This window comes from Blennius ocellaris (assembly GCF_963422515.1).
Source record: "Blennius ocellaris genome assembly, chromosome: 16".
Classification (NCBI taxonomy): Eukaryota; Metazoa; Chordata; class Actinopteri; order Blenniiformes; family Blenniidae; genus Blennius; species Blennius ocellaris.
Window position 1 is genome coordinate 26,142,932 of NC_137665.1, and position 16,528 is coordinate 26,159,459.

Consider the following 16,528-nt stretch of genomic DNA (forward strand, 5'->3'; position numbering starts at 1 on the left):
CCAAGCTGCATCGGCTCTTCTGGAAGCTGTGCAGCACTCGGTGCTCGCTCCTGCTGCGGAGTGGGGCGGAGAGGGGCGTGACCCTCTCGTGTGTTCGGGGCTCCTCTTCTCAGTGAATCTGTCTGTCTGAGATGATCACGGACCGTCAGACGATTCTCCATCTTGACCGCCAGGGCAATGAGGGAGTCCAAGTCGTCGGGGAGATCCACCAGGAAGAGCTGGTCGCGAACCGGGCTGGCCAGCCCGTAGAGGAAGGTGTCCCACAGTGACGCATCGTTCCAGGTGCAGTCTGTGGAGAGAGTGCGGAACTCAATCGCGTAATCGATCACCGACCTTCCGCCCTGACGTAGCGCTGCCAGCGCTCGAGCCACCTCCTGTCCGCCGGGGCGTCGATCAAAGATCTTTGACAGCATGTTTGCAAACACGTCCACAGTGTCACACAGCCGGGATTGGCGGTTCCACTCAGCGGTGGCCCAAGCCTCCGCTCTGCCGGACAGGTGGGAGATGATGTACGCGACCCTCGACCTCTCTGTTGGAAATGCGCCTGGCCGCATCTCAAAGTGGAGACCACACTGGACCAGGAAGGGTCGCGAGTCCCCGGAGTCCCCCGAGAAGTGCGCTGGGCTTGAGAGCGGTGACAGCAGCATCACGACGGGGGCAGCAGCTGGCGACAGCAGTTGCTGGCGGCACCGCGGCGGCAGCAGCAGCCGGAACCTCCTGGGATGAGAGACGAGTGATGAGCTACTGGAGCTGACCGGTGAGTTGAACTGAATATCCACTGAAATGTGTCGGTGTGAAAGGTCATGGAGACCCGCCGTTAAACCAGCCAACTGCTCGTCATGTTGCGTGAGCGGGCTTCCCTGCCTCCCAACTGCTCCTAGCAGTTGCTAGGTGATCAGAGACTGCTGGGTCCATAAGTGGTTGGTCTGTTCTGTCACGGGTAGCAGATAGGACCCAAGTACAGGACTCTTGAGGCAGGCTGAGTTCAATCAAGTCTTGTATTTATAATGACTGTACAGACCAACGAGATGCAGGTTGCTCCTCAACCTGAGGTGCACAGCAGACTTGGACTACAAACACTGGACAGAACGGACGAGACATCGATGACTAACAGACCAACAAGGAACACACACACAGACAGGACATATATAACTGACATGGTAATGACAGAAACTGGTTACAGGTGTGGCACAGACCGCCCAGACCTGTGGCCTGCCCACTCTTAAAGGGAGATCCCAGCCCAATCCCTGACAATCTATAGAACTCAATCACTGTAACAGAATCAACACATCTTCATAAAGTTAAACAGTTCTATCATAGCATCAGGTTTAACTAATCTCAGGTAAAGCCCAGTTGTTACCACTTCCTTGAAGGAGTTCAGTTGTTGTCCTGCTGGAGGGAAGCTGGTGTCTTCCCCGGTGGGTAGCACCTCCTGCTAACTGTGGTTGCTGGTTTGCCAATTGGCTCGCTCCAATCGTTCAGTTCACATGACCGACTCACCTCGCTTCAATCGTTCAGCTCACATGCCCGAGTCACCTGGAAACTGGAAAGAGTCGTTCACTGAGTCGGTCAGTAGCACTTCCGCTGTGTCGTTCACCTGGTGAGCGGTGAGGCTCCGCCCCTCCCTCACCTGGAAATCTGCAGCGGCGCTCCGCTCAGAACGTTTTTGAGTGACGGTGGAGGAAAAAAAACAGTTTGTTTCAAAAGCTTGTAGAAATAAATACATGAATAATACATGGATAAATACACAATAAACAATGTTAAAATACAACTGTAGCAGGTATTGTGTTACATTTAATATTGTCCCCTATAATTAGTTCTGCCTTATGAATGTCACATTATTTATTGATACTAGTAAAAAAATTAAGTCAGAATGTTGGAAAGAAAAAAAAGCTATAAAATCATACGTATATATTAATATATACTGTATATCTGCCATTCTGGATGCCAGGTATTTATTCAGTTTAATCACTTATTTTATTTATTTTCTGATTCAACTAAACCTCAGAAACAACACATAATCTAGAATAAGGAGACCAGGACCACTAAAAACTAGTGTGTACTATTGTTTATTTTCCTCAGAAGTGTTTCAGCATTTTACTATGAATACATGATTCTCCCCCTGGTTCATGTCACAGTTCAGCCTCCAGGTCCAGGAGGTGGAAATAGTGCGCATGTTCAACTGAATCAAATGACTCAGACAACCGATTCACTTGGATGAACGACTCAAAAACCCGTGAGTCTGTTCAAGGAGTTGGGTGTTTCAACACTAATCACCAGCTGCCACTGCCTAAGTGTGTGTCACATGTTTTGGTGTAACACCATACATCCTATTCAATGTTGGTTTATATTTTAACTCTTCCTTAACCTAGGAACTGGGGTCCACATATGTGGACTTCACATTTTCACTTGTCTAGACCACAATATTACATTTTGCGCTACAAGGTCCTGGTGTCGATTTCTGTGGACATCACACTGCCACTTGGTGGTGGAATAAGAGTAGAACACATTACAGGTTAGATTCAAGATGGTTGACAACACACCTGGAAGTTCAACCGGCCACTCCCGATACAAAAGTTGACCAGGTAAAAAATTCAAAGAAATTTCATGGATGATTCTTGTTCAGATGTATTTATAAGTGTTCAATGTTCGTTATTGAAGTGAAATTTGACAAAAGTTTGTAACTACAACAACTCACCATGCTGTTAAACTTGATGTACACGTATGTGGACAGGAGGACTTAGTTCTGATAGTTTGGTTGAACATGTCCACAAATGTGGACAAAGGGATTGAGTTTTGAAATTGTATTTTGGGATGATTTTGGTAGAAATAAATAGTTTACTACAGTACAATCAGATATGGTATGTTTTATTAATACATTTACAAAGATTTTTATTCGATTTCTGTCATAATTCTTTTTTTTTGAGAGCTTTATTCTTCATCACAACTACTGGAGTTGCTGGGGTTAATAGGCGGAGTCAAGTCAGAAGTGGAAGATTTGTTAGACATCGATGATCCCGTGGAGGGTGCTGATTATCAGCCCCCATGACAGGAGCCAAGCAGCAGTGAGGAGGACAGTCGTGGGTGTGAGGACCCCAATCCTCATCCTATCAGAGGATGTAAACGTCTCCGTTCGGAATATCAAGGATATCGTTTGGATCGTGACAATGACAAATCAGGCACTCCCAGGCGTCGCTCTTGGGCACAGCAGGATGAGCATGATGTCTCAAGCAATGTCTCAGAAGAGACAATGCCAGGACCAAGCCATCAAGCACAGTCCAAGAAAGGACGTGGGCTGTGATGGGGGGGCTTCTCCACTAACACCAAATCAAGCTCAGTTTGAGCATGAAGAGGACACTGTGGATGACAGAGAGGGCTGGACCCCACTGGACCACATGGAACAGTACATTGATAAAGACTTGATAAATGATTGCTGATTGCTCCAATGCTATATCACTGGCCAGAAGTTGAAACTCAATCAACACGTCAACTAATGAAATCTATAAATTTTTTTGGTGCTTCTATTTTGATGTCTTGTGTCCAGTGTCCTGCAGTCAGGATGTATTGGTCCAGCACTTTGAGAATTCCTGCCATCACAGAAAAGTTCACACATGACAGATCTTTCAGACTGAGGGAATGACTGAATGTGGTCATTGATGATGATGTTCCAGACGTTCTGAAAGGGCGTGATCAATTCTGGAAAGTGAGGCCTTTTCTGAACCGCATTCTGAAAGGTGGCAGGTCCCAGGCTCCCCCACGATGTGTTTCTATTGATGAGCAGATGATTCCATTCACAGGAGCTGGTCCATGGTGACAATATCTGCCAATGATGGGACAAGAAACTGAAAAGATATGTAACCATCTCGTGACCAAGTATTATACATGAATACAACTCCAAGATGGGTGGAGTTGACCTTGTCGATAGAATGATGAGCGACGATAGCATGAATGGCCGTACAAAGAAATGGACACTGTGGATAGGCCAATGCTCTTTACTGATCTGGGTTTAGCCAGCAGCTGGTTACTGTACCATGAAGACCTCAGTGTATTTGGTACTTCAAAGAAGAACGTCATGCACTTCTTAAAATTTCAGATGGAAGTGGCCATAACCTTCTAGGGTCAGCATGACAATGACAACTCTGACTTTTGTTTTCATTGTCATTTTATTTTTGCACTGAGCAAAAATGAGAAGCTATTTATTTGGGAGATTTTGCGCTGAGAAAAAACACACAATCATTGTTTATATTTTTGTTTTTGCACTTGGAAAAATGGACAATAGTTTCCTACTTCGGTTTTGCACTCAGGAAAATTTTTTGCCATGTTCAGGCACCAAATATAGAGTTTTGTACATCAATTGTGACTTTATTGTGTTATATCAAAATTTAAAACGAATGTCCACATATGTGGACATCATTTTTCTCAGAAACTACATCATGTAATAAGATATGTCTCTGTTTTAACACTCATCAGGTCCCAATCAGCCCAAATAGCAAAGAGAAATTAAAATTGAATGCCATTTGAGAGTCCGGGTCTTAGGAGGTTGTGTGCTCTTACATTTATTTTCTTGTGCGGGCAGAAAAGGAAAGTGTGACGACCAGCAGGATAAAGATCAGCAGTATAAAGATTAGTCAGATGTCAACACGGTGAGAATGAGCAATCAACCAATCAGATCAATAAGTTATGTGTTGTCATACTCCTGTATGAATATGCTGTCAGCTCTTTGGTCACAGAGCAGGAGTGACAGTGGAACAAGTTTACCATAATTTTCCAATAAAGCGCCCTGTCAGTCATAAATTCCATTGACATTTTAGAGAACATATTTGATTCTCACAGTAATACTGGACAAAGCGCATCCTTTTTTAGCTCAGCACTTAAACCATAATTCTCTCCTTGATGCTCTTTGTTTCTGTTTCCTAGAAAACACATACAAGATGAACAAGGGTTAATTCAATCTGTTAAGTGGCATACAGACATCCTGCTAATGGTAATTACACAGTATACAGTATGTGCGATGTTTTTCAGGGTCTTGTGTGGCAATAGATTCACAGAAGTGATTAAAAACACTGATATGCAGAAAAGGACTCTGGCTGCATCGTCACCAGCTGGTATACCACCGCGTACAGGAGCCTCTATGCTGCTTTATGTTCAATTTGCAAAAAGTTCCACAAGTAAACAGCAAATAACTCAACACCCTTAAAGAACGAGTCTGGTTTGTACCATCTGTTGTCCTTAAACATCGTCAACAAGTCATCGCAGCAATGCAAGTAGAAAGAGATATCTGAAGTTCCAACAGAAATGATTATTTACACAATCCCTCTGTCTTCTTGGTCCTCTGCCATTTCCTGTCCTTAAATGAGCTTTTGGGAGAACCCAACATTCAGAGCTGGTGGAAACACTGCCATCATGACTGAGTGGCACACCAGGAATGTTTTAAATAGCTCAGAAATCAATGTGAGTTTCATCAGCAAATACTGATTGAGCAACACGAACCCAGGCAATAAAGTCGAGGAACAATCAGAAACTGTTTAAGCAGCATGAGAGCTGCTTTCAACCTGAATCTCATCAAATCCTGCCAAGCAGACCTTCATGGGCCGAATAGGAGAGCACTGCTGAAAGAAAGACAAGTGTCAGAGATACACAACAGTCTTTCTGAGATCTTCTTCCATAGAAAGCTCTAACCTCACAACATGTTGGCGGTACCCTCATGCTGCGGGGTTGCCTCTGGTGCCGGAGTTATTGTGGAGTGTCAGAAAACTGAGTTGAAGGTGAAGCCTTTGGGTTTTTAGAGGAACACCACTGAAGAGGACAAGCAGCAGCACAAAGACAAAGTTTAGCTATTTCAAAAGATGAATGATTGAACCAACCAACCGATGACTCAAACACACAACCAACTAAACAACCAACAAATAGATGAACCAAACAACCAACCAACCAACCAACCAACAAATGAATCAACCAACCAACCAACAAATATACAAACCAACCAACAACTGTATGAACCAACCAACCAACAAATATACCAACCAACCAACAACTGGATGAACCAACCAACCAACAAATGGATGAACCGACCAACCAACAAATGGATGAACTGACAAACCAACCAACAACTGGATGAACCAACCAACCAACAAATGTAGGAACCGACCAACCAACAAATGTATGAAGCGACCAACCAACCAACAAATGTATGAACTAACAAACCAACCAACAAATGTACGAACCGACCAACCAACCAACAACTGGATGAACCAACCAACCAACAAATGGATGAACCAACCAACCAACAAATGTATGAAGCGACCAACCAACCAACAAATGGATGAACCAACCAACCAACAAATGTATAAACCGACCAACCAACCAACAAATGGATGAACTGACAAACCAACCAACAAATGTACGAACCGACTAACCAACCTACAAATGGATGAACCAACCAACAAATGTATGAACCAACCAACCAATAAATGGATGAACCAACCAACCAACAAATGTATGAACCAACCAACCAACCAACAAATGGATGAACCAACCAACCAACAAATGTATGAACCGACCAACCAACCAACAACTGGATGAACCAACCAACCAACAAATGTATGAACCGACCAACCAACAAATGTATGAACCGACCAACCAACAAATGGATGAACCAACCAACCAACAAATGGATGAACCGACCAACCAACAAATGTATGAACCGACCAACCAACCAGCAAATGGATGAACCAACCAACCAACAAATGGATGAACCAACCAACCAACAAATGGATGAACCAACCAACCAACAAATGTATGAACCGACCAACCAACAAATGTATGAAGCGACCAACCAACCAACTGTCATGACCTCCACCTCTGGCTCTGCCTAGTGGCAGCATTTTTCCCTTCCCCCTCCCTCCTTTCCTTTTTCCTAGGTGGGCGTGTGCTGCATGCTGTGTGAGGTGTGGACAAGTGCAGTGCTGATTTCCTGAGTGCACTCACCTGCGGCAGGGTGTGGCTTCACTCAACATGCACCTCTCTCTATAAAGCTGGCAGCAGATGAAGACTCGCTGTCGGACCGTAAAACTACCTACCGTTAGTTGAACTCTGTTCTGCCTGACTTCGACTCAGTCTGTTTTTCTCTGCGTTAAAGTTTGTCTCTCCTCGGCTGCAGCTCTTGACCCACCCTGCTGCACCAAGCTCCTGCATGAGACTCAGCTCGTTGCCCCGTTCCTACACCTTCAGCACAGGACTCCCGGACAACCATCCTCCTGGCTGCAGCCCACGCCACCTCCGTGGGTCTCCAGCGTCGACCACGCCATTCATCCCGCTCCGCTTCGTACCAGGCTGTGTGCTCCCTTAGTCTCCCGCTGGGTCCTGATAGTTTGGTTGGGGTGTTTTCGTAGTCTGTGTAGTGGTTCTATATTGTTTATTCTGGAGTACTGTTTGGTTGGGCTTAAGTTTGTAGTTTCTAGGTTTAGTCCGTACGTCTGTAATTCTGGCTCTTGGAGTTCTGCTTGCTTATGTTTTGGTTTGTGTTCATTGTCACCTCATTTATTAAAAGTACTCTGAGAGAATCCCTGTTTGCCGTGTCTCTGTCCGCAACTGAGTCTCTGAGTGTGATCCGTGACAGTACGGTCCGACCAAGATGAACTCAGCGGACAATGTGACCGGCGCTGATCAGGTCTCTCAGGCACCAGGCCTGGAACAGGCTATGGCCAGTCATGGCGCCATGTTGGGTCACCACGACATGCTACTACGCACTTTGGTAGAGAGTAACCATGCTTTATTAAATCAAGTCTCTCAGCTAACCAGCAAGGTTAATTCTTTAGCCACAGTTATGACTACTTCCTCAGCTGCCCCAGTAGTTACTGTTCCCACTCCTAGTTCGGCATCTCCCAACACGAATCCTTCACCACTCCCTTTTCCTCGTGAACCCGCTGTGCCCACACCGGAACGCTACGCCGGAGACTTGGGTTCCTGTCAAGCGTTTCTCACTCAGGTTTCCTTGGTTTTTGAGTTACAGCCTATGTCTTATGCTTCTGATAGGTCTCGAATAGCTTATTTGGTTGGGTTGTTGAAGGGCCCGGCGAGGGACTGGGGAGCATCTGTTTGGGAGAGGCAAGGCGAAATATGCTCCTCATATTCCGCCTTCACCAATGAGATGAAGAAGATATTTGACCACCCTGTTCGGAGCCGGGATGCCGGAAACCGCCTTACCACCTTGCGGCAGGGGGCCAGTAGTGCAGCGGAATTTGCAATAGAATTTCGTACTCTTTCCGTGGAGAGTGGATTCAATGATGCAGCCCTGCAGAATGCCTTCTATCGAGGCCTCAACGAGGAGTTGAAGGACCAACTCGCCACACGAGAGGAGGCTGCAAACCTGGATACCCTCATCGCTCTGACAATTAATTTGGATAATCGTCTACGGGAACGCAGACGAGAACGCAGCCAGCCATTCCGACCAACTGCAACCCGCTTCCCGAACCCGGTTCAGGCAAGTCCAGTGAACTCCCCGTCATCTGAAACTGAACCGGAGCCAATGCAGATTGGGTGGGCGCACATCACACCTCAAGAGAGGAAACGACGCCAAGCCACGAACGCTTGTCTGTACTGTGGCCGGACTGGCCATTACATTGCCACCTGCCCCACCCGTCCAGCAAAAGGGGGTGGCTCACCAGTAACGGGAGGAATCCAGGTGAGCCGAACCACGACCTCCTCCCCTCCACGTCTCCAGCTGGCCGCATCTCTCTGCTGGCGAGTTCAGCCTGTCCCAGTAAACGTGTTAATTGACTCTGGCGCCGAAGAAAACTTCCTGGACAGTCAACTCGCTGAGCAGCTCCAGATCCCGATCGAGCCTCTCAAAGTTCCTGTTGAGGCCCGAGCACTAAATGGCCTTCTGTTAGCCCAAGTCCGGTTCCGATCTGTCCCTGTAAGGTTGGTGTTGGCTGGCAATCATCATGAAAGTCTGAGGTTTCATATTATAGATCACTCCAACCCACCTGTAGTCCTGGGTTACCCCTGGTTGAAGCTGCACAATCCCCAGATAGATTGGAGCAGAGACAAGGTTTCATCATGGAGCCCCCAGTGTACGAACCGACCAACCAACAAATGTATGAACCGACCAACCAACAAATGTATGAACCGACCAACCAACAAATGTATGAACCGACCAACCAACAAATGTATGAAGCGACCAACCAACCAACAAATGGATGAACCAACCAACCAACAAATGTATGAACCAACCAACCAACCAACAAATGGATGAACCAACCAACCAACAAATGTATGAACCGACCAACCAACAAATGTATGAACCGACCAACCAACAAATGGATGAACCAACCAACCAACAAATGTATGAACCGACCACCCAACAAATGTATGAACCGACCAACCAACAAATGTATGAACCGACCAACCAACCAACAAATGTATGAACCAACCAACCAACAAATGTATGAACCGACCAACCAACAAATGTATGAAGCGACCAACCAACCAACAAATGGATGAACCAACCAACCAACAAATGTATAAACCGACCAACCAACCAACAAATGGATGAACTGACAAACCAACCAACAAATGTATGAACCGGCCAACCAACCAACAACTGGATGAACCAACCAACCAACAAATGGATGAACCAACCAACCAACAAATGTATGAACCAACCAACCAACCAACAAATGGATGAACCAACCAACCAACAAATGGATGAACCAACCAACCAACAAATGTATGAACCGACCAACCAACAAATGGATGAACCAACCAACCAACAAATGTATGAACCGACCAACCAACAAATGTATGAACCGACCAACCAACAAATGTATGAAGCGACCAACCAACCAACAAATGGATGAACCAACCAACCAACAAATGTATAAACCGACCAACCAACCAACAAATGGATGAACTGACAAACCAACCAACAAATGTACGAACCGACCAACCAACCTACAAATGGATGAACCAACCAACAAATGGACTAACTGACAAACCAACCAACAACTGGATGAACCAACCAACCAACAAATGTAGGAACCGACCAACCAACAAATGTATGAACCGGCCAACCAACCAACAACTGGATGAACCAACCAACCAACAAATGGATGAACCAACCAACCAACAAATGTATGAACCAACAAACCAACCAACAAATGGATGAACCAACCAACCAACAAATGGATGAACCAACCAACCAACAAATGTATGAACCGACCAACCAACAAATGGATGAACCAACCAACCAACAAATGTATGAACCGACCAACCAACAAATGGATGAACCAACCAACCAACAAATGTATGAACCGACCAACCAACAAATGTATGAAGCGACCAACCAACCAACAAATGGATGAACCAACCAACCAACAAATGTATAAATCGACCAACCAACCAACAAATGGATGAACTGACAAACCAACCAACAAATGTACGAACCGACCAACCAACCTACAAATGGATGAACCAACCAACAAATGGACTAACTGACAAACCAACCAACAACTGGATGAACCAACCAACCAACAAATGTAGGAACCGACCAACCAACAAATGTATGAAGCGACCAACCAACCAACAAATGGATGAACTGACAAACCAACCAACAAATGTACGAACCGACCAACCAACCAACAACTGGATGAACCAACCAACCAACAAATGGATGAACCAACCAACCAACAAATGTATGAAGCGACCAACCAACCAACAAATGGATGAACCAACCAACCAACAAATGTATAAACCGACCAACCAACCAACAAATGGATGAACCAACCAACCAACAAATGTATAAACCGACCAACCAACCAACAAATGTACGAACCGACCAACAAATGGATGAACCAACCAACAAATGGATGAACCAACCAACCAATAAATGGATGAACCAACCAACCAACCAACAAATGTATGAACCAACCAACCAATAAATGGATGAACCAACCAACCAACAAATGTATGAACCAACCAACCAACCAACAAATGGATGAACCAACCAACAAATGTATGAACCAACCAACCAACCAACAAATGGATGAACCAACCAACCAACAAATGTATGAACCGACCAACCAACAAATGTATGAACCGACCAACCAACAAATGTATGAAGCGACCAACCAACCAACAAATGGATGAACCAACCAACCAACAAATGTATGAACCAACCAACCAACCAACAAATGGATGAACCAACCAACCAACAAATGTATGAACCGACCAACCAACAAATGTATGAACCGACCAACCAACAAATGGATGAACCAACCAACCAACAAATGTATGAACCGACCAACCAACAAATGTATGAACCGACCAACCAACAAATGTATGAAGCGACCAACCAACCAACAAATGGATGAACCAACCAACCAACAAATGTATGAACCAACCAACCAACCAACAAATGGATGAACCAACCAACCAACAAATGTATGAACCGACCAACCAACAAATGTATGAACCAACCAACCAACAAATGTATGAACCAACCAACCAACAAATGTATGAACCAACCAACCAACCAAACAACCAATAGTTCAAACACCCAACCAACGAACAAACGAAAGGACGAATCAAGCAACCAACTAATCAATGAATGAATGATTTTTTTATTGATTTTTCAATTGATTTTTATTCAGAACAAGTAACAACAGAGAAACAAAAGAAACAGAAAATGTTCAAAAATTTTTTTTTATAAAGTACAAACATTTAAACAAATAAGACAAATGTAACATAAGATAATCTGTCTTCGATATCTGCTGATCCTGCTTTATGTGATCGGAAGGGAGTCGGAAGAAGCATAGACTTATTTAATTACACTTTTTTTAATTTAACATCGTCTTACATCTCTTACAAAATGCAGCATATGAATTGTGCACAGCAGTGTTTCCATTCATTCAACCAAACACCAATAGTTATAAATGTTTTCCAATAGTAGCAGTGTATTGATCAATGCAACATTATCCACAAACTTTCATAGTCATTATTAAACTACACCCCCCTTATTAAAACAATAGAAGAGGACCTCACTCTTTGGATCACACTTCCTATATCACTTATGGGGAGAGTAGCAACAATTAAAATGATGGTCCTGCCTAAAATTAACTACATCTTTTCAATGATTCCAACAAAACCACCAAAAACATGGTTTAACGCGCTGGATTCCCATATCTTAAAATTCTTATGGAAAAATAATCCATCGCGTATAAGTTTAAAAACACTGCAGAACACCAAGGACCAAGGTGGCTTAGAACTTCCAAACTTCTATAATTATTATCTTGTCAATAAATGACTTTATGTTGTAAAATGGATTAATCAGAAACTTAGATGAAGGCTGGCAGGACATTGAAAAAACCTTCTGTGAAGATCTCCACATCAGAGACCTTCCTTTCTTCAGTCCTGTCATCAAAAAACACAACTGCTTTAAAAGCATCAATATAAACAATCTCTGACAGCTTGGTGGGAATTTCTTCAAATGAATGGATCGTCACTCATTCCCTGCAAACTCACACCTTCTGGAACAATCCTGACATCCTGCAAAGGAAGAAACCAAGAAACTTCACAAGATGGCAGAACAAGGGAAGAAGAACCTTGGAACACCTTCTCTTCAATAACTCTTTTATTCCATTTAAAGATCTAATAGAAACGTATGGTATCAGTCAAAACAATTATCTGGAATATCTCCAGCTCCAGTCAATAATACAAACAAAGTTCAAACTAGAAGAGATGAACCTAAACTGACCTCAGACAGTGACAAACCTCCTGAAGATCTCAGCTCCAAAACCACTTTCTAAAATCCTTTAATCCTGTCATGTTCCAATACCACAATATCCCTTCAAGCTCCAAATGGGAAGAAGATGTCAACATCAACACAGACCCTACGCTTTGGTCACTAATCTGTAGAAACACATTCACAATGAGCAGAAACACCAATATACAGCTCAGACAATACAAGGTCCTTCACTAGTTCATTACAGGACAAAGATGTTCAAGATGCTCTCACTTCCTCTAACATATGTTCAAACTGCACAGCTGATCTCCTTGATACCTGTCTACACTGTGATCTCCTTGATACCTGTCTACACTGTGATCTCCTTGATACCTGTCTACACTGTGATCTCCTTGATACCTGTCTACACTGTGATCTCCCTGATACCTGTCTACACTGTGATCTCCCTGATACCTGTCTACACTGTGAACTCCTTGATACCTGTCTACACTGTGAGCTCCCTGATACCTGTCTACACTGTGATCTCCTTGATACCTGTCTACACTGTGATCTCCCTGATACCTGTCTACACTGTGATCTCCCTGATACCTGTCTACACTGTGATCTCCCTGATACCTACCTACATGCACTCTGGCAGTGCACACCAGTCCAAACATTCTGGCAAAAGATCTGTGAAGATCTGTGAAGATTTGCTGCTGCCGAGCTCCCGGTCTCGCTCACCCCTGGATCGGGGGGAGACGGGGGGCAGCGGGGCTCCGGGTTTGGATGGACAGCTGACTGGAGATGACCCCCGGGGGGGTTTATATGGGAGAGGGGCCGGGGATGTGTGTGTGTGTGTGGGGGGTGGGGGGGTGGATACGAGTGTGGATAGGTCTGTACGGGTAGGTGTGTGTAAATGTCTACGTGTGTTTGTGTGTGTGGGGGGACGGTGAATGTGAGCGTAGGTGTATGTGCGTGTGGGGGGGTGTAATATATATATAAGTATGGGTGTCGTCTTGTGTGAGCATGTGAGGGTTGGGGGGGGGGGGTCTACGCTCCCTAGCCGCTGGCCTCCAGCCGGGCTCATGCTGGGCCATGCGGGTCGGCGCGGGGGGTCCAGCTGGGCTAAGTCCTAGCGATGGGGGGACCTTCTCCCTCTCAGCCCCTCCTACCTTACCTCACCTTACCTCATTCAACAATAGGGGCCAGTGGACGGGGCCTAGGGTGGGGGGTCCAGGCCACTTAACTGTGGTCTGCCCCTCCCCCGACTTTGCGCCGCCCACAATTTTAACTACACTTAGTCACGCAGGGTCTTGAGGGGATCAGCTGGCTTTCGGGGTTCTGCCGCTGAGCAGCGATAGAACGCCCCCCCCCCACCCCTCAATTTTAAACTGCACCCTAGACACACACATTGCACCACCTCTTCAAAACACAAATACACACCTCCACATGCACAGGGTGGAAGGGGGGGGGGCTCCCCCCAGCACCTCCCACTGTGGTCCCACTGTGTCCCGGGGTGAGTGCGGCTGGAGTACGGGGGGCACGCTCGCTCGGGCGTGGCGCCTCCGGGGGGTCTGGGTAGTGGTTCTCCCTCCCTATTCACAGTTGGACTGGTGGAGGACGAGATCCCGTAGTGGCCTGGTGGGGGCCTGGCTGGGGGCCTGGGGAGTGGGGGGCACCCCCCTCCCAACCAAATAAATGTATGTTCGTATGTCTGTACATAAAGCTGTGCTATTTCACAGTGAAGCACGGTGGCTGTCGCCAGGCAAAGTTTTGTCACCAGTGTATGAGCTCAGAGAGGAAATCCGGATGTTTTTGGAGCAGGAGAGCATGTCTGAAAGGGCAAATACGTTCGGTGATGAACAATTCCTGCTGAAACTAGCCTACCTCTGTGATATATTTGGAAAGCTAAATGGACTAAATCTACAGCTTCAAGGCAGAGACAAGCACCTCCCTGACCTCACAGACAAAACCAGTGCCTTCAGTCCAGAGCTGGAGATGTGGGGCGAGCGACTTGACCAGGGAAATACTAGTCCATTTGAGAACATGAGTGAGTTTGCTGGACTCAATGATTGTGATGTCACCACAGTGATTCCATGTCTGAAGCAGCACATCTCATCACTAAATGGATTCTTCAAAAAAGACTTTCCTGGTGACAGCTCTCAGTATGACTGGATGAGGGATCCATTCAGCTCTGCAGAAGAGGACCAGCTGATGGACTTGTCTTCTGACTCCACCCTGAGGCGGAGGTTGACATCTCAGACACTGAGCGAGTTCTGGCTGGGTGTGGAAAGGGAGGATCCACTCATTGGACCAAAAGCTGTCAACATTTTGTTACCCTTTGCACCATCCTCTCTCTGTGAGACAGGCTTTTCTGCTGTTGCTGCACTAAAAACCAGGTACAGATCCCAGCTTAACATTGAGCAAGAGCTAAGAGTAGCAATATCAAATTTAAAGCCCAGATTTGAAAAGACGTGCTGTGAAACGAGGCTCCCAGCAGCCACTAAATACACAAGCAGACTCTTCTCCTGACTAATATTTGTACAATGTCTTTTTTAAAGAGATGTACTGTGCATCTGGCAGAGTGATGGTAAATTGTATTGAAGTTGAATGTGTTCATATATAAGAGACAAATGCTGTGAAATAAGTTTGAAAGAAGTTTGTGTTTTATAACACATTTTATAAATGTTCAAACTGACGTAGCTGACAGTTTCAAATGTTGCAGGGTTCAGTGCTTCATTGTCTTCTGGAGAGACAATATGTTCAGGGAAAGGAAATGCAAATGTTATGCACTTTTCATCCCGTTTGATAAGCTCAAATATAAGCAATGTTGCAAATTTTGCACAAAAGAAATCCAAAAGTCATTTACCTTTTTGAAAAGGAATAAGCTGATGAAGCTGACAAGTGACCAATGTTTACTGTTTAAAGTTTTGAATGTTACTGTGTTAAGTTTTATAAAATGCACATCCCAGTGAATCATTTGCACTTTTTCTGTTTTGAGAATCACAATTCATAAACTAAACTTGGAAATTGCTTTAAGTTGTTCTCAGCTCATTTTATTAATTTATTTTGATAATCAGGCGACTGTATGCAGAATGCTGGTGCCAGCAACTCATACATGGTTTATACAGATAAACAAATAAATATGATCAGGTTCTCAATGGTAGTACAATATGGGGGGGGGCTGAAAAAAATTCTGTCCTCTAGGGGGGGCATGACAGAAAATAATTGAGAACCACTGCCCTAACTTAAGCTGTCAGAGGAAATCCTGAGACTTCTGTGGCCAAAACACACAACTTAAAGAGTGTGCCTATCTCTGGAGAGAGGAAAACAAATTCCTCAGCAGTGACGGGAAGCCATGGAGTCCAGAGCTGGCTAATTAGAGCCAACATCCTCTTCTGTGGGACCTGACAAAACCTGGAACAAACAACCACAGGAGCCCTCCCACTGCTGTTCCTGCACGCCCAGCTTCTGATAAGAAAAGGGCCATTCAAGGTTCAAATGATAACCGGTACACTGAAATATCCTGCTAATAATATACACATGATAACACGGATCATGTTTAGAGGAAGTAAAGAAAAAGTAAAAGCACAGTTTAGCACCCAAAGAAAAACTGATATCTTAAAGAAAAACAATGCATTTTGGCAAATCGACAGGCATAAACTTCAGCTGGGACCTTGAGTTAAACTCTCAGCATAAAGAGGCTGCAGCGTTACTGCAGCATGTTTATGAGTGAGAAGGATTACTATTGCAACAACACATCATCAGTAGGGTAAAACTAACCTGTCTCACGACGGTCTGCAGTCC